Here is a 19,861-nt window from a genome sequence, read left to right on the forward strand (position 1 = left end):
CAGCTGTGCGCCATTTCCTCTCAGCACACTTCACACGGCAGTCACTGAGGGTGCAGGGCGCTGGGAGGGGGGCGCCCTGGGAGGCAAATGAAAACCTTTTTTGGCTAAAAATACCTCACATATAGCCTCCGGGGGCTATATGGAGATATTTAACCCCTGCCAGAATCCGTTAAAGAGCGGGAGACGAGCCCGCCGAAAAAGGGGCGGGGCCTATCTCCTCAGCACACAGCGCCATTTTCCCTCACAGAAAGGCTGGAGGGAAGGCTCCCAGGCTCTCCCCTGCACTGCACTACAGAAACAGGGTTAAAACAGAGAGGGGGGGCACCAATTTGGCGTTAGAAATATATAAAAGATGCTATAAGGGAAAACACTTATATAAGGTTGTCCCTATATAATTATAGCGTTTTTGGTGTGTGCTGGCAAACTCTCCCTCTGTCTCTCCAAAGGGCTAGTGGGTCCTGTCCTCTATCAGAGCATTCCCTGTGTGTGTGCTGTGTGTCGGTACGTGTGTGTCGACATGTATGAGGACGATGTTGGTGAGGAGGCGGAGCAATTGCCTGTAATGGTGATGTCACTCTCTAGGGAGTCGACACCGGAATGGATGGCTTATTTAGGGAATTACGTGATAATGTCAACACGCTGCAAGGTCGGTTGACGACATGAGACGGCCGACAAACAATTAGTACCGGTCCAGACGTCTCAGAAACACCGTCAGGGGTTTTAAAACGCCCGTTTACTTTAGTCGGTCGACACAGACACAGACACGGACACTGAATCCAGTGTCGACGGTGAATAAACAAACGTATTCCTTATTAGGGCCACACGTTAAGGGCAATGAAGGAGGTGTTACATATTTCTGATACTACAAGTACCACAAAAGAGGGTATTATGTGGGATGTGAAAAAACTACCGTAGTTTTTCCTGAATCAGATAAATTAAATGAAGTGTGTGATGATGCGTGGGTTCCCCCCGATAGAAAATTATGGGCGGTATACCCTTTCCCGCCAGAAGTTAGGGCGCGTTGGGAAACACCCCTTAGGGTGGATAAGGCGCTCACACGCTTATCAAAACAAGTGGCGGTACCGTCTATAGATAGGGCCGTCCTCAAGGACCCAGCTGACAGGAGGCTGGAAAATATCATAAAAAAGTATATACACACATACTGGTGTTATACTGCGACCAGCGATCGCCTCAGCCTGGATGTGCAGAGCTGGGGTGGCTTGGTCGGATTCCCTGACTAAAAATATTGATACCCTTGACAGGGACAGTATTTTATTGACTATAGAGCATTTAAAGGATGCATTTTCTATATATGCGAGATGCACAGAGGGATATTTGCACTCTGGCATCAAGAGTAAGTGCGATGTCCATATCTGCCAGAAGATGTTTATGGACACGACAGTGGTCAGGTGATGCAGATTCCAAACGGCACAAAGGTGTATTGCCGTATAAAGGAAGAGGAGTTATTTGGGGTCGGTCCATCGGACCTGGTGGCCACGGCAACTGCTGGAAAATCCACCGTTTTTACCCGAAGTCACATCTCTGCAGAAAAAGACACCGTCTTTTCAGCCTCAGTCCTTTCGTCCCTATAAGAGTCATATCTGCCCAGGGATAGAGGAAAGGGAAGAAGACTGCAGCAGGCAGCCCATTCCCAGGAACAGAAGCGTTCCACCGCTTCTGCCAAGCTCTCAGCATGACGCTGAGACCGTACAGGACCCCTGGATCCTACATGTAGTATCCCAGGGGTACAGATTGGAATGTCGAGACGTTTCCCCTTCGCAGGCTCCTGAAGTCTGGTTTACCAAGGTCTCCCTCCGACAAGGAGGCAGTATGGGAAACAATTCACAAGCTGTATTCCCAGCAGGTGATAATCAAATTACCCCTCCTACAACAAGAAAAGGGGTATTATTCCACATTATATTGTGGTACTGAAGCCAGAAGGCTAGGTGAGACCTATTCTAAATCTAAAAAAATTTGAACACTTACAAAGGTTCAAATCAAGATGGAGTCACTCAGAGCAGTGATAACGAACCAGGAAGAAGGGGACTATATAGTGTCCCGAGACATCAGGGATGCTTACCTCCATGTCCAAAATTTGCCCTTCTCACTAAAGTTACCTCAGGTTCGTGGTACAGAACTGTCACTATCAGTTTCAGACGCTGCCGTTTGGATTGTCCACGGCACCCCGGGTCTTTACCAAGGTAATGGCCGAAATGATGATTCTTCTTCGAAGAAAAGGCGTCTTAATTATCCCTTACTTGGACGATCTCCTGATAAGGGCAAAGTCCAGGGAACAGTTGGAGGTCGGAGTAGCACTATCTCGGATACTGCTACAACAGCACGGGTGGATTCTAAATACTCCAAAATCGCAGCTGATCCCGACGACAAGTCTGCTGTGCCTAGGGATGATTCTGGACACAGTCCAGAAAAAGGTGTTTCTCCCGGAAGAGAAAGCCAGGGAGTTATCCGAGCTAGTCAGGAACCTCCTAAAATCAGTGCATCATTGCACAAGGGTCCTGGTAAAGATGGTGACTTCCTACGAAGCAATTCCATTCGGCAGATTTCACGCAAGAATTTTTCAGTGGGATCTGCTGGACAAATGGTCCGGATCGCATCTTCAGATGCATCAGCGGATAACCCTATATCCAAGGACAAGGGTGTCTCTCCTGTGGTGGTTACAGAGTGCTCATCTTCTAGAGGGCCGCAGATTCGGCATTCAGGATTGGATGCTGGTGACCACGGAGGCCAGCCCGAGAGGCTGGGGAGCAGTCACACAAGGAAAAAATTTCCAGGGAGTGTGATCAAGTCTGGAGACTTTTCTCCACATAAATATACTGGAGCTAAGGGTAAATTTATAATACTCTAAGCTTAGCAAGACCTCTGCTTCAAGGTCAGCCGGTATTGATCCAGTGGGAAAAACATCACGGCAGTCGCCCACGTAAATAGACAGGGCGACACAAGAAGCAGGAGGGCAATGGCAAAAACTGCAAGGACTTTTCGCTGGGCGGAAAATCATGTGATAGCACTGTCAGCAGTGTTTCATTCCGGGAATGGAAACTGGGAAGCAGATTTCCTCAGCAGGCACGACCTCCACCCGGCAGAGTGGAAACTTCATCGGGAAGTTTTCCACATGATTGTAAACCGTTGGGAAATACCAAAGGTGGACATGATGGCGTCCCGTCTGAACAAAAAACGGGACAGGTATTGCGCCAGGTTAAGAGACCCTCAGGCAATAGCTGTGGACGTTCTGGTAACACCATGGATGTACCAGTCGGTGTATGTGTTCCATCCTCTGCTTCTCATACCTAAGGTACTGAGACTTATAAGACGTAGAGGAGTAAGAACTATACTCATGGCTCCGGATTGGCCAAGAAGGACTTGGTACCCGGAACTTCAAGAGATGCTCACAGAGGACTTATGGCCTCTGCCGCTAAGAAGGGACTTGTTTCAGCAAGTACCATATCTGTTCCAAGACTTACCGCAGCTGCGTTTGACGGCATGGCGGTGGAACGCCGGATCCTAAGGGAAAAAGGCATTCCGGAAGAGGTCATTCCTACCCTGGTCAAAGCCAGAAAGGAGGTGACCGCACAACATTATCACCACATGTGGCAAAAATATGTTGCGTGGTGTGAGGCCAGAAAGGCCCCACGAAGAAATTTCAACTCGGTCGATTCCTGCATTTCCTGCAAACAGGAGTGTCTATGGGCCTCAAATTGGGGTCCATTAAGGTTCAAATTTCGGCCCTGTCGATTTTCTTCCAGAAAGAAGTGGCTTCAGTTCCTGAAGTCCAGAAGTTTGTCAAGGGAGTATTGCATATACAACCCCCTTTTGTGCCTCCAGTGGCACTGTGGGATCTCAACGTAGTTCTGGGATTCCTCAAATCACATTGGTTTAAAACCAGTCAAATCTGTGGATTTGAAGCATCTCACATGAAAAGTGACCATGCTCTTGGCCCTGGCCTGGACCAGGCGAGTGTCAAATTGGTGTTTTTTTTTCTCAAAAAAGCCCATATCTGGTTGTCCATTTGGACAGGGCAGAGCTGCGGACTCGTCCCCAGTTCTCTCCCTAAGGTGGTGTCAGTGTTTCACCTGAACCAGCTTATTTTGGTGCCTTGCGCCTACTAGGGACTTGGAGGACTCCAGGTTGCTAGATGTTGTCAGGGCCCTGTAAATATAGGTTCCAGGACGGCTGGAGTCAGGAAAACTGACTTGCTGTTATCCTGTATGCACCCAACAAACTGGGTGCTCTTGCTTCTAAGCAGACTATTGCTAGTTGGATGTGTAATACAATTCAGCTTGCACATTCTGTGGCAGGCCTGCCACAGCCAAAATATGTAAATGCCCATTCCACAAGGAAGGTGGGCTTATCTTGGGCGGCTGCCCGAGGGGTCTCGGCTTTACAACTTTGCCGAGCGGCTATTTAGTCAGGGGCAAACACGTTGGTAAAATCCTACAAATTTGATACCCTGGCAAAGGAGGACCTGGAGTTCTCTCATTCGGTGCTGCAGAGTCATCCGCACTCTCCCGCCCGTTTGGGAGCTTTGGTATTATCCCCATGGTCCTTTCAGGAACCCCAGCATCCACTAGGACGATAGAGAAAATAAGAATTTACTTACCGATAATTCTATTTCTCGGAGTCCGTAGTGGATGCTGGGCGCCCATCCCAAGTGCGGATTATCTGCAATACTTGTACATAGTTACAAAAATCGGGTTATTATTGTTGTGAGCCATCTTTCAGAGGCTCCGCTGTTATCATACTGTTAACTGGGTTCAGATCACAGGTTGTACAGTGTGATTGGTGTGGCTGGTATGAGTCTTACCCGGGATTCAAAATCCTTCCTTATTGTGTACGCTCGTCCGGGCACAGTATCCTAACTGAGGCTTGGAGGAGGGTCATAGGGGGAGGAGCCAGTGCACACCACCTGATCCTAAAGCTTTACTTTTTGTGCCCTGTCTCCTGCGGAGCCGCTATTCCCCATGGTCCTTTCAGGAACCCCAGCATCCACTACGGACTCCGAGAAATAGAATTATCGGTAAGTAAATTCTTATTATAAAGCGCATTCTATAAAATGATATGTAGCAGCTGATTGGTTGCCATGGGCAACTTCTCCACTGGCTCACTTCTCCACACTTTTCAGTGCTTCATGACTAGACTCCCTGGTGCTTTAAAAATACAGACCCATAGGGCGGGATTCAAATGTTTTATTGCCCCCGATCTCCCGTCTAAAGTGACGGGAGATCGGGGGGGGGGGGATATTCTAATGACCCCCATTATCGCACTGATTGCGCCCATAAGAGACGGGCTTAGCTGCGTAAAGCAGCTAAACCCGACTAAAGACATGGGCGCGATCGTGAAAAGTCCCGTTTGGGCGTCTAAACGGGTCACTTTTCGTGCATTTCTGCTCACCACCCCATCGGCAGCAACATTTGAATACTGCCGGCAGGCGCGATGGGGGCGGGAGGGGGCAGAGAAGATTTGAATACCGCTAGACTATTACTGTATGCTGTAGAACAGTGGTTCTCAAACTCTATCTTCAGGACCCAAAACAGTTCAGGTTTTCCAGGTCTCCTCACAAATCACAAGCGAAATGATTAGCTCCTCCTGTGAATCTCTTAAAATGTGTCAGTGAGTAATGATTAAACCCGTGCACCTGCTGGGCAACACAAACTGTTTGGAGGACTGAGATTGAGAACCACTGCTATAGAAGACTATACAATGTCATTTATAGCCTAGACCAGGGGTTCTCAAACTCGGTCCTCAGGACCCCACACAGTGCATGTTTTGCAGGTAACCCAGCAAGTGCACAGGTGTATTAATTACTCACTGACCCATTTTAAAAGGTCCACAGGTGGAGCTAGTTATTTCACTTGTGATTCTGTGAGGAGACCTGCAAAACATGCACTGTGTGGGGTCCTGAGGACCGAGTTTGAGAACCTGTGGCCTAGACAAAAGCTGTGGATTACTGAGCTTCATATTGACCTTGTAATTTACCTGGAACCAAGGTAATGATGTTTCTGTGAATAAAATAAAGAGAATTTAGCATAAGTATATTGGCGGCTGTGCCATCCTCGTACCTATACAACAGTTCAACTACAGGGGAGATTTGTTTATCCATATGGAGATAACACCACCTAACAAAGAGTTCTCATTGATGTTTATACGGTGTCATGTGTCTCTGGTCTTTGCATTGTCAGACTGCTTCCCGCTCCTCCTGGCGGTGTCATGCACTGGTCTTTGTAGTGTTAAGTGGTTTAAGAGTAAAGAAAAGTTAGTTTAACTAACATGATATTTTCTAAATAAAATTAGTATGTTGTACTTAAATATTGCCTGAGGGTATGTATTTTACAGGAAAATCTAGAATTATAGAAGGTTCCAAGATAGAGTGAATTGTTGGATGTGTACAGTGGGGGTATAGTTTATCACTAATAGTCCTCCTTTGTTTTATGACATTGAAGTATGAAATACAGCACAGTCAAAAACATCATATGTACTCAGAACGCCATTACTGCTAAGGACAGGTGGTATCCGTACCCTACTCACGTGAATGTTTGGCAGAACCAAAGAAATGACCATTTTTTTTTCTCATTTACTGCATCGGTGCACAACCTTTTCTGGTTGAGGACCTCATTGGAGGTATCACAGTCATTGAAAGGGTTCCAATAAAAGTTTACTTTCTTAAACATGTGAAATATAACATACAGTTTGCTAGTGGAAAATGCATTGCACCATTGTTCAAAGTTTGTGCAATGCCGCAAAGCAGAATGCGCCACCACTGAGGGGTGTGGCTGTCCCATGTAGCAACACTTCCTCTTCTCCCCCTGTAGCAACACATTTCCTCACCTCTGCAGCAACACCATCACAGCCCCAGAGCAACACATCATCTCCATTCAGCCCCCTCTGCTGTAAGGTTAGTAATGGTGTCATTAAACAGACACAGTTGCTTCACACTTAAATAAATGTGGGTTAATAATTTTGGGGACATTTTTTTAAAAATTGTGTAATTTTATAAAATTGTTTAAATAATACTTATTTAAACCTGATTCATTATATTTTTATTTTAAAAAATATGCATATTTGTTATTAAAGTTATGCTGATTTGGGATAAAGTAGGTAGTATTTACATAGTTTGATAATTTAAATAATCCACAATTTTGGGGACATTTAAAAAAATAGTTTTATACAGGAAAAAAACAAAGAAAAAAGTATATGTATCCGTCTTCCTGCAGAAAAAGGTGTGTGTGTGTGGTGGTGGTGGTGGTGGGGAGGGGGGGGTGTTTAAGCAAGGGAAAGCCCAAGGAAGGCGCGAAGTCATCTAATGCAACGTGCCCCGGGGCAATATGTAACCGCCTGAGATGTGCAGGCGGTTAGGGAGTTTCTGCCAGCCTGCTCATATTTTAAAAGCATCAATCATCATCAAAACCAACATTGTTTTGCCATGTAAATGATTTTCCATTTAAATATAAGGGCAGGCTCAATAGGTACTGTCTCTACCTTTCCCTATCACACTTGTGGCATCTCCATCTTCCTAGAATGTGACCCAATGGTCTGTGCTTGAAAGCATCGTGCCGCGTCTGTAGCTGCGGCGCTTCAACTCCGTTGTGAAGCAGTAGGGTGACCCGCGATGTCACCGCTGAAGCACCGTTGCTACAGGCACGGCGCTATATTGACCTATTGACCGCTATTCCATCACCGATTTAATTCCCACAATGCCCAACAATCCTTCATAGAAGGAACTTAATTATATTATTGTTTTTAATTGTGTTAAATGTTTTAACCTAAAAAATCTTTTCTTTTAGCTAACTTGATTCTAATATAACTAGCTCTCGTTTACACCATTTTTAACTTTTTCCATAACTGAGCAGCTTAACCTTCGCAGCGCAGGACACCATATTATTTAAACTCTCCATTAGGGCAGACTCGCTGAACAGCCTGAACCAGGCTATTACGTATCACCCCAAGTCTGGCTCTGTCTACAGTAATGAAAATAAATTATATTAAATTCTCTAAAATGCAACAGAAACCAGACATGTTTTCATTAGTATGCAATTAAATAACTCTGTAATTCCTTTACTTCTGTTTTAAATAAAAAATACATGGCTAAATTCATTGTCTGATTTTTTTTTATTCCATAAAGAAATGTATCATAAATGTAATAATGTTGAAGTATGGCTCAGTCTGTCTGTGGTAGCAGAACAGTGAGCAGGAAAGCACTTAGTTACAATCTAGCGAAACTCCATAGCACTACTCTTCAAAGACAGATTTCATTGGCTGCCAGACTGCCTGTCAAGGGCACGTCTCTATCCACCTCCTTGAGTAATCTCTCCCCCCCCCCCCCCCTACCTTCCTCCCTTTTCCACAATTTCGGGTGCAGATTTAAAATGGTAGAGGAGAATCTTTGTGAGGAAGGGAAACAGAGGCAGAACTTTGGGAGGCAACGGAGTCAGCTGCCGCCGGGCTCCTGCTTTGAAGGGGGGCACTTCTCCTCCTGTTCCGTGTGTTCAGCGACATTAATCAATTAAGTTAATTGACAGCAGACAGTATCTCTTCCGTAGCCGACTTCCCCACTAGTCACTACACATTACAAATCACACCCTCTTTATTATAGATACACTGGAAGCAGACACCTTACTGATGAAGCTATTTGCTCCTATAAAGGAAGCATGAGAATTCTAACTATGTGAAGTTATTTCTCTGACAATTACACGTAACTTCATATAGTTAGAATTCTCATACTTCCTATGCAATAGCAGATATCTCCATCAGTAAGGTGCATGCTTCCAGTGTAATAGGTTGTGGGTTCTAATCCTGGATATGACACTTGCAAATTAATGTCAGAGAAATAATCAGCATTGTGAGTGACTTAGCAGATCTATGTAGTGTGTGGTTGGACTTGTACATAGATCTGCCTAGTTGCAACGGTTTTGTAGTAGCTTCATATAGTTAGAATTAGAGATGAGTGGGTTCGGATTTACTCAGTGTTGCTCGGATCTCAAAACGGCATCTTATTGGCTCACGGATGATATATTGGGGGGGGGGGGGGCACCAATATTTTTCTTGCCTCCGGGTAACTGGGATAAACTTACGCCACTGAAGGGAAAATAAATAAACCCCACAGTGGTGGTCCTGTCCAGTGCTCCCGCCACAGTGGCTGCATAGAACTGTTCATAGGTGATTTACACTTTTGCGGTTGAATCAGTTAGGTGTGCGCTTGGTCCTGCGAGCCGTTTGCATGGTGAACCCCATACTACAGTGTAATTCCAAACTCGCATTTCTTTTGCAGAATAAATTCAGGCTTTTTGTGTGTAGCCCCCCTGAGCAGGTAAAACAGCTAATCCAGAGGTTCTCAAATGCAGTCCTCAAGGCACCCTCAACGGTCCTGGTTTTACGTTTATCCATGATTGTCCACAGGTGACTTAATTAGCTCCTTAGTCAATTTGATTTAACCATCCGTGCTGAACCATGGTTATACCTAAAACCTGGACTGTTGGGTTGCCTTCAGGACCGTGTTTGAAGTTTTCAGTTACGTTAAATGGGGCAAATACATGTGATTACTGGAGTACATAAAAATTTGACCTTAAGTTACGCTAAAATCAACGTTTTCATATTTTGTGCACCCAAATTGAATGAAAGTGTTTATTTATATGAATAATTGGGGCTAGTCAGAGATGGATGCAGATCTTGCTATCTTGCTTTGCAGCAAAATCTGCGTCTATATGCTCACATGCTCTGGGCCGCCCAGTATCTGTGTTGCGCCGCCCTGCGATGCGATCGCATCAAATAGAGGTTGCCCCTTGCCTACTCAGCCTGGCTAATATCCTTGTATCATTTAAAAAATAAATAAATTAAAGTGGCCTCAAATTACCCCCAAATTACCTTTTTATTCTACTTTTTTTTGCTTTTTTTATTTTCTTGTATTTAAACACAAAAAGTTTAGTTTTTATTATCTTTTATTTTTTTTAAAATGCACAAATCAGCCATTTTTCACCCTTTAAGAACATCTAGCACTTTCCTTATGCCCATTAACAGCCTTCTGTATTTTTCAGTTGTCACTTTTTTGGGTTCCAGGATGTGTATTCCCTACTTTTTCATGCACTTGTCCCAGTTCAAATTTGGAAGATAAGTTCTGCAACCTCGCCGCGAGTACCAGAAGTTGCCATTTCTAATTGAATAGCACATTTCACCGATGTGAAACAAATTCACGCTTAATTAAATTGATTCCTTTGACTTTCTGGGATGTCTCCCATGCTTCTGAGACACTACGCTGGCCTCCTGGATCTTCTCACTTCCTCAATAAATTGGCAGCCAGATATCTTTGACTCTATTTGTGGGGTAGATGGCTCCGCCCTCCACTGCACGGAGACTTTAAGCAGTGGTGGCACGACGCCGATGTCTGAGCACTTCGCTCCTAGGACTTTTGTTATATGTCTGATACTATGATTGACATTATCTGGTTCTATCTGTTTCTCTACGACATTTCAATACGCACTTGCTTGTTAAGATTACATAACTAGAATATGCATGTCTTGAACAGCAGTACAGTATATTCCTATCACTATCGACTGCCCCAGCCGTTAGCAAATCAATAGTGTAACTTTGGTGGTTGCACGTTACTTTGAGGAAGACTGTTACTCACTTGAATAATGATAACGCTAGTGTCAGACATCTAATCTTAGCTTTTATTTAATGCAGAACTTGCATGTTATCTTCTCTAGCTCCCTTGCTTTCTCCTCTGCTTACCTTATCGTTTTGGTTTAAAGAGCTTATGCTGTTTCATGATTACAAATGACAAGTCGGTAAATATGAGTTTTCAGTGTGGGATGACAGATTGCAGAAGAGTTCGGCTTTTAACAGAGTACACATATGGTCTTGTCGCATGATTATTTGTAGTAAAGGCTATCCTGCCATATGACTGTTTAATTACTGCGGTCCTGATTTAGCCTAACGAGCCCAGTGTAGCAAATCCTATACCACTAGATGTATGACCAGTTAGCAGGCAGGGATTTTTTTTCAGTTTCTGAAATCACCATTTCTGCTTTTTAAATGTCACACGCAGATATTTCTCTGTAGCATGGAAATACCCAGACAGATGATAGACTTTGACTTTCAGACCCCAGGTTCTTATGCAGTGCAAAATGATAGCAAGAGTTAGAGATAAGGAAAAAGGGATACTTTGAGTCTGTGCTTTGTAAATGTCATCAGAAATGGAGAGAAGATATCACGGATATAAGGCATATGGAGCTTAAAGCCATTTTTATCAAATAAATAATATGGTTGTACACAGGTTGTTGTCAGGCTGAGACGTGTTACATTTGCCTGATTCTGAGTCACACACAATGTAACCCTAATTCTGCCCACTTCCTGCAATCAGGAGTCCCAGGTGAACGTCCTCTGGTATTCATAGTCAGACGCATCTGTGCGACAACAGCGCCCCCCCCCCTTCCCCCCAGCTATCTGCTTGCGGGAGCATTCACCATCACTCTTACCAGTATTTGCACTGGGCCCTTTTCTTGATGCAGGAGATCCGACTGAATAGGACGGATCTGTGCATGCGCTTACTCAGAATAGGACCCAACTCTGTATACATGCCCACGGCAGATTTATTCTGCATGCAAATGCCCCATTGCTACTTAGTGTCACCCATCTAGTCGCAAGTGCGAAGCGACTGAGATGCGTACGGCTCGGAGCCACTCGTACATACCCTTTGCAGCATGTGTAGTTTGCTCTGCATTCCGAGTTGCGTGCAACTCCTTCTCATGTGTCTCTTGGCATGGCAGAGTGAACACAGGGGCTCATGCTGAGTTGGACAGAATCTATACATATAATAAAGCTGTATGTGTCTATACATAGCAGTTTTTTTTTTTAGAAATATACTTAAATATCAGTATTATATCTGTCTGTTCATTCAGCATCATGCAAAAACACTGAGTGAATTTTGGTTGCGTTTTTACTATTGCAAAGCTTAGTGCCTAGAAAGAAACTGAGGTATGCATGATCTAAATGTGACATCAGGGAGTGCGCAATACAGGAAACCAGACTCTTGACACTCTGCGTCTGCGCCAGACTCCTGAAGTCCAAAATGACTGTGTGTGTGTGTTTATATATATATATATATATATATATATATATAACAATACAATAACGGGCAGCACTCTCAGACTATACACATAGTCCAAACACAGGGCGGACCCCTGGTAGGTTCTTCACCATTTTGGCTTCATTGCCTTCATCAGGATTTTTTTTCTGACGAAGGCAATAGAGTTAAAACGTTGAAATGTGTTGTGGGCTCGGTGGTGAGCGCCACAAGTGGGAATAGCCCGGTTGCGCTGGGATTCTGTCTGGCACCATTTTCGGCTGTCGTGATTCCGGTGTCTGTATCCTGACCGCCACGATCCCGACAGCCGGTAAATTAAACGCATCACTAATAAAAAAGCTGTTTGTAAACGTGCCTGCAAGTTTTCCGTTCTTTTTAAAGTAAAATGCTGGGCCAAATGTAAGAGTGAGAGTTTCAGAAAGTGAGAGATTTGTTAAGGTTTTTCATTTTTTTTAAAGTGGCAATCATTTACACTGCAAAACCAGGTTGATCTTACTGTGTAAATGATTGGCACTTTAAAAAAAAACCTGCAAAACCTTACCAAATCTCTCACTTTTTGAAATTCTCACTCTATTACATTTGGCCTTCTGTGTTGACCTCACAGATTGTACTGTCATTTTAATCATACCTAAAATGATCACCAATGTGGAATACTGTCATAACCCATCGGGCAGCCCGTCTCGGACGCAGGTCACGGTCGTTGCCAGGTGACCAGGGCGCTGTGTCCCTTCCTGCCGCCTGAGTCCGCAGGTCCCGCCCAGTGCCTGACTCTGCCTTTTGGGAGCTGCCGGGCACCTAGCAACCGGGACGCTGGATGCAGTCAGCACTCCCAGTTGCTAGGCAATAAGGAGGACCGTGCCATATAGTGAGAACCTGTAGCAGCGCAGATGCACGTCCTTCAGTAATCATTATCCTATGCTGTATATCCTCTCCATGCCACTCTCTTAGTGCTGGTTATAGTTTACCCTGCTGTGTAAACCACTGGCTCCTGGTACCTGTCCTGATCACTGTCCTGTGGAAGCTTTGCCGGAATCTCAGCTTGTTAGTATCCTGCATAAGCATACTACCATCCATGTTTAGTGTACCAATCACCATCTGCCAACTCCAGCTCCCTGGCTGGGAGCTACATACCATCTGCACTGTATAGTCACCTGCCCAGACGGAGTGGAATCCAACTTGTGCCTCATACCTCAGGCAGCCGGGGTACCTCATTCTCATCTGCTACCCAGTGCAACTCGGGGTCCTCAGTCCATTGATTGAGCTCAATGGGGGGTTGCTATTGGTTAAAATCCTCTTGAGGGGTCTATTAGTCTCACCCCAATAGTACTGAGTTCCCTATAACATCAAGCAGGTCCAGGTATCTGCACGTTCATCAAGTCAAAGAATCACAATTCTAAGCAAGTCCAAGGGGGGGAATTCAAATGTTTGAAAAGTCGGTTGGGTGTCTGTTTTTTTCCTGTCTATTAGATAGGAAAAAACAGACAGCCAACTGACTTTTCAAACAATTGAATATCCCCCCAAGAGTCCCTACGCCAAGTGAATCCAAATTCCCTACAATTACTGTATCCATAGCTGATATATCGTGCCTCTAACTTTATTATATTTGGTGTAACATGGGAATTTTTGCCATTTAACATATAATCCTATAATCCTTAATAATGAATCATTGTAAATGTTTGCATTTAGGGGCTAGTGCAGAATGAGACTACACAGCGTAACATATATTGCAAGAAATTGCGTGGGGCAGCGGGCAGGCAGTTCAGCACTGTGAGAGGCGAGGAGCAGCAGAAGTGGACTTTGCTGGGGCACGGTGACGCGATTGCGTCATCATGGCCCCACCCTTGTTAGACGACGCTTACCAGCATTTTGAAGCAGGAGGGCGGGGCCATGATGAGGCAATTCAAAACAAGTCAACAACCACCTGTTCCACCTACTTCACTCGGAGCTGGGTGTCGGGCAGCTTCGGGAGACTTGTCCTCTCTTCCGGGAAGGCCGGGAGTGCAACCCAATTTGCGGGAGCCTCCTGGCCATACCTGGAAAGTGGGCAAGTAGTCCACAGATGCATGTATGCCTGAGAAAGGTGCATTATATATGGATGTTCATACTGGTTGGTGATGACTGCGCTAGCTTGTGATCCACTGAGGACAAATGCACTGCTGAGGCTGATAGGTGCTTTCTCCGTTGCTTTTGCATATTCAATTTTTTATGGTTTATGATTGCTAATGCTGATTGCATATTTTGTTAGGGTGATTAAAAACATGGTAGTAAGAGTATGTGATGTGTGCCTGGCATACACTGCACGCATAGCTTGTTCCCATCTGGTTATAAATATGCTGTTTTTATGTATTTACAGTATACACTCCACCTAATGTTTGACCATCTCTGCATTGGGTTCTTAGTCTTCTTGTGCAAGATGCCTGATCTTACTCAGCAATGGTGATATACAAACACCCAGCAAAACAGATGCCAGTGGTGCCCTAGATGGGGTCGGTACACTTAAATACAGGAACCTATGAACAAGTCATAGAGAAGGCAAGCAACCAAGCTCACTGTGCTTCTATACTATTGATAGGTCTACTTACATCTAGCCTCCTGGCGTGTAAACAGCCCTTCTGGTCACGCTATGCTGTGGTGTGACTTGGTAGCACCGAGCAATAGCATCACTATGTGAATAGAATGCACAAGCAAACTCTGCTGATTTAAATGATATGCGGCATATGCCTATATTCTGTGTGTGATTGCGGCTGTATCTGCATATGATATGCTACATTACAGAGTTTTCTAGGAGAACTCTGTAACTTATCATGCAGATACATCCGCAGTCACACACAGAATATTGGCATGCTGTACATCATTTTTATCAGTATAAGCTGCTTGTGTGTCCTATTCACGTAACAATGCGAATAAATGCATTTTTCGGCATAAAAAAACTACGCTAGCAGAGTTGCATGGGACCTGTCAGCTCACTCACGCCAGGCATCTCCCACTGCGTGGCAAGATGTAAGAGGACACAGCTGTACTTGAGCTTTTTGATCTCTTTTAGCAGCTCTGGTATCGGTGAAATTGCGTCCAAAACAGTTTGACGCATGGCTACTGCTTGTCACAGTTCTTTCATGTTAAGCGTTATGTGAAAGTTCCACATGAATTTGAGAATTTCTCGTGATAAGTGCAGGTTTTCTAAGGTTTTTTTTTATTAAATTTTATACGCAACTTTCACGTTTATTAATAACACTGTCAAGAAGACACTTCTCTCGCATAATGCTGTGCGTCTTTTTTTTTTTTTGCACTTTTTTCCCAAAAATGTGTCTGGCGCTATGTAATGACATCGCTATGTGAATAAGATGCACAAGCAGACTCTGATTTAAATGATATGCGGCATGCCTATATTTTGTGTGTACTTGTGGCTGTATTTTTAGCCGAAATGCAGCATTCAGGAAAACACTGAAGCAGAGCATTTTGTATGCAGATACAGTCACAGTCACACACAGAATATAGGCTTGCTGCATTATTTTAATCATCAGAAACTGCTTGTGTGTCCTATTGTATTACATTGCGTTTCAGACGCATTTTTGTGAAGACAAGCGCAAAAAAAGATGCTCAGCGCTACTGAGTCACATGGCACTAGCGTGTAATGTGTAACACATCTTGTATCAGACAGGGCAAAGATGTAAGAGGATACGTCTGTACAAGTGTCACATATTAAATTAATCAGCACACTCTCCTGGTGTGCCCAAGCTGCATCATGTTGCGTTTAAGACGCATTTTCGGCAAGAAAGACGCCTGACTACGTGCATCTCCTGCTATGTGTTGTATTAAAGCTAGGTCACATCTGTACCTGGAGGATTAACAAAAATATTTCAACTGCTTGACCTTTCTGTTAACAAAGCCTTCAAAGACTAGCTATGGAAACAATGAAAAAAAATTGGAGAAAGAATTGATTTCTGACAGAAATAGAAGAAAAATGTGGAAAGTCTGTTAAAAATTCTGCAATTATTTTGACATCAGAGAGGCCAAATCTGATGATCATGTACAAAACTCAGTCGGAGCTAGAAGAACGACAAATCAGAAAAGTAAAGGAAGTCTAGAAAAGCATGTGTGTATATTATTTTCTTTTTCTTGATGTTCTTTTATTTATGTTTCTATTGTTTTGGGCTTTCATTGCAAATGTCCAGCATAATCCGTTTATCTAGGTTGTCCCTTGTTAATGACTCTGCGAAGCAGTTACAGTAGGTAATACTTACCTTTCCTGGGCAGTATCTCCAAGGTAATTGAAAATCACTCACAAGATTTTAATGATAAATCATGAAGATCGGTAGTTTTCTTTTGCTGCGATTAATGGAGATAGTAAACCGGGCCTATTGCCAAATCTTAGCAAGTAGACCCATAAAACTTCCATAGAGATTTGATTTTGCTTGATGACCACTTGTCTGTCCACTTTTTCTTTTTCTTTTATAACCTGGTGACAGCTAACTAATAATCCTGAAATGCGAACTGTCCAGATTTTGGTACGACAGTCCCGCTTTGTGGGCGCTCTCCTGCCATCCTAACAGCAGGCCACAGTATGTTGGGTAGGTCTCCCGCTAACCTGTAAGTGAATAGATGGCATCTAACTATTACATAGAAAGAATGGGTCAGCCCATCAGCTCCCTGGCCTTTTGAAAACTTGGACGTTACACGTGGCCACACTATCTTTCCACAAAGCCACACCCCATATTGGGATGTCTCGCCCCTTTTGATGAGTAGAGTCCCATTCCCTCCACCACACAAAGGTTGATATATGTAATACCAGTGATCTATACACAACACTCTAATGCAGAGCTTCCCAAACTCGGTCCTCAAGGCACCCTAACTGTCCAGGTTTTAAATGTATCCATGCTTAGCCACAGGTGACTTAATTAGCACCTCAGTCAATTTGATTTAACCGTCTGTGCTGAGCCGTGGATATACCTAAATCCTGGACTGTTGGGGTGCCTTGAGGACCCCGTTTGGGAACCTCTGCTCTAATGACAAATACAAGCAAAGCAAATCTCTGTAGAGATTTTTCTTTATTACAGATCCATAACAGACAATAATTGAACCCTTGGACCTTGAACCCCCCTCTCCCTTCTTGTTTTAATTATTGATATAAGTTCCTTGATCCTCAAGAAAACTGCTGTGAGTCTATTAGGGAAAGTCTCCACCAGCTTTGTACATGCTCATGCATTGAGTTTCTTCTGGAGTATACATTTTCTTACCTGTGAAGATGGATAGCAGCTGTTGTCTAAGCCCCTCTGTGATGACCATAGTCAGCTAGAGGTGGTATTCAGTATACCGGTTGTTGGGTTCCCGGCGCACAGTATACCGGCGCCGGAATCCCGACAACCGGCATACCGACACCTTATATCCCTCTTGGGGGTCCACAACCCCCCTGGAGGGAGAATAGATAGCGTGGCGCGCATAGCAAGGGGCTCATTTGCGCTCGCCCCGCTGTCCGCAAGCCGGCGGTCGGGATCCCGGCGCTGGTATGCTGGCCGCCGGGGACCCGGCCGCCGGCAACTCGTACTACACCCTCAGCTAGGTGCTCAATGAGGTTTCTTACTCTTGAACCGCCGACATCATCGCTGGGTAATCCTTGGGGACTCCTTTAGTTTTTGCTGATTTGTGTCAAAGTTTTAGTTCTAATTCTCCTGATTCTCCACATGTTTTCTGGCAAATGCTAGACATTATCTGAGTTTTATTCAACAAAGCTTTTCTTTTGCAATTACTGTCCCATGGGCGAGTTCTTTTCTCTGCTACAAAACACACTCAGGGGGAGATGTACTAAACAGTGAAAAGAGTGGAGAAGTTTCCCATGGCAACTAATAAGCATTGAAGTAACATTTATAATTTGCATACTTTAAAATTATGCAGAGCAGCTGATTGGTTGCCATGGGCAACTTCAACACTGGCTAACATTTCCAGTTTTTTCATTGCTTAGTACATCTGCCCCTAACTCTGTTAGAGATTTTGTAGGCGCTTTGTGGTCTCCTTAACAAGAGCCTTTTAAACTCGTCTACTCTGTTTTGGAGGTCAAACTAATTTTAGATAAATTCACAGCACCATATTGTTGTCAGTTCTTAAGTCTGTGAAATCTTCTTATATCCCATGATTTCTACTTTTCTCGGATTTGGTTTGAATGTTATTTCCTTTTCTTTGTGAAAGTCTTACTTAGAGATGATCTACACCAACAGCACTAGTGCTTGGTTTATATCTGCATTATAAGTTGCTGTATTTTGTGACCTTGATGAGCTGTACAGATATTTGCGGTGTAAAGTCATAGGTTTGTCTGTGCAATTTGAAAGCGATTGGTCAGTTGGCCAGTTGACATTTTGCTTTAATTTTGGGACTCACAAGATTTTTTTTTTCTCATGGTGCACCTTTCAGAATTCTGCTACTGGTTACTTTTTAGATATCTTCTGGCTGGTTAATGGAATAGAGATACTGTATGATTGGATTATATTCTTTCATGATACAAAATTCTGGTTTGTCTTTTGTAGCTTGCCATTCAATCTTCATGTTGGTTAGCTATAATAACCAAGACACCAAGGGAAACATCGAATGTAAATCCAAAATGAAAGATTTACAGCTTTTTTTTTTTTTAAGGAATGTTTTATTGAGAAGATGAGATACAATACAGAAACACTGCAAAATTAGACCAGAACAGAGGTCTATGAACATTGTCAGGCAATTAAAGAAGTAAATATTTTAGAATAATGTTTGTTGCGAAAAAATTTCGGAGAACATTTACAAATATAAAGCATTTAAACATTCTCATCTTGTTTTTCATATAATATGATAAACTGTGTACACGATAGGGAGAAGAAAGAGGAAAGAAAAGTTGAGAAGAGGGGGGAATGAAGATATGAGAGAAGTAGTAGGCACCTCGACTGGTCAAGACCTGGGCTATTTAACTCGATAGCTTAGAATTGGGGTTATTACATCTGATATAATAAACAAAAGGGAAAAAATGCTTAGGTAAATGTGGGGGGAGTATGAAAAAAGGAAGTCCATAGTTCCCACACTGTAATAAATGTTTTAGAGGATCTCTTCAATATAATAGTGATATACGCCGTAGAAGATATCCAGTCTTTAGGGCGACCCCACTTAGGTCGACAGTAAGTAGGTCGACATGGTTTCTAGGTTGACAGGGACGCTATGTCGACATGTTCTTGGTCGACATTACAAAAGGTCGACATGAGTTTTTCACTTTTTTTCCTCCATTTTTTTTGAACTTTTTCATACTTTCCTATCCACATGGACTACGATTGGGAATAGTAACCTGTGGCGAGCGCAGCGAGGCACCTTGCCTAAAGCATGGCAAGCGAAGTGAGCCATACGAGGGGACACTGTGCACTAATTGTGGTTCCCGGTCACTGTACAGAGAAAACGACACCAAAAAAAGTGAAAAACTCATGTTGACCTTTTGTCATGTCGACCTAGAGTCCCTGACGACCTAGAAACCATGTCGACCTACTTACTGTCGACCAATAGTGGCCGACCTAGACACTGTCGACCTAAGTGTGGTCGACCCTGCATTCCACACCCCCATAGAGTGGATGTGCCAAATTTTGGCTATGATTTTCCCTATGGTAGGTACTTACGAAGATTTCCAAGCTGAGGCTTTGACACTTCCAGCCGCTAAGACTATACGGGTGAATAGTTTATTCTGATATCGAGAAGCCTCAGGGACACACACAGCGAGGAGAAAGTGTTTGGGGCAGAGGGGAATTTGAATGCCTAGGATGGAGTTAG

General features: G+C 43.8%; 1 protein-coding gene across 22 annotated transcripts in view; it reads left to right on the plus strand.

The window, feature by feature from the left end:
* The window catches only part of GPHN (gephyrin), a 615,912-nt gene that overhangs the window by 197,919 nt on the left and 398,132 nt on the right, over positions 1-19,861 (plus strand). The window lies entirely within an intron of this gene.

Source organism: Pseudophryne corroboree, chromosome 12 (assembly GCF_028390025.1).
Source record: "Pseudophryne corroboree isolate aPseCor3 chromosome 12, aPseCor3.hap2, whole genome shotgun sequence".
Taxonomy (NCBI): Eukaryota; Metazoa; Chordata; class Amphibia; order Anura; family Myobatrachidae; genus Pseudophryne; species Pseudophryne corroboree.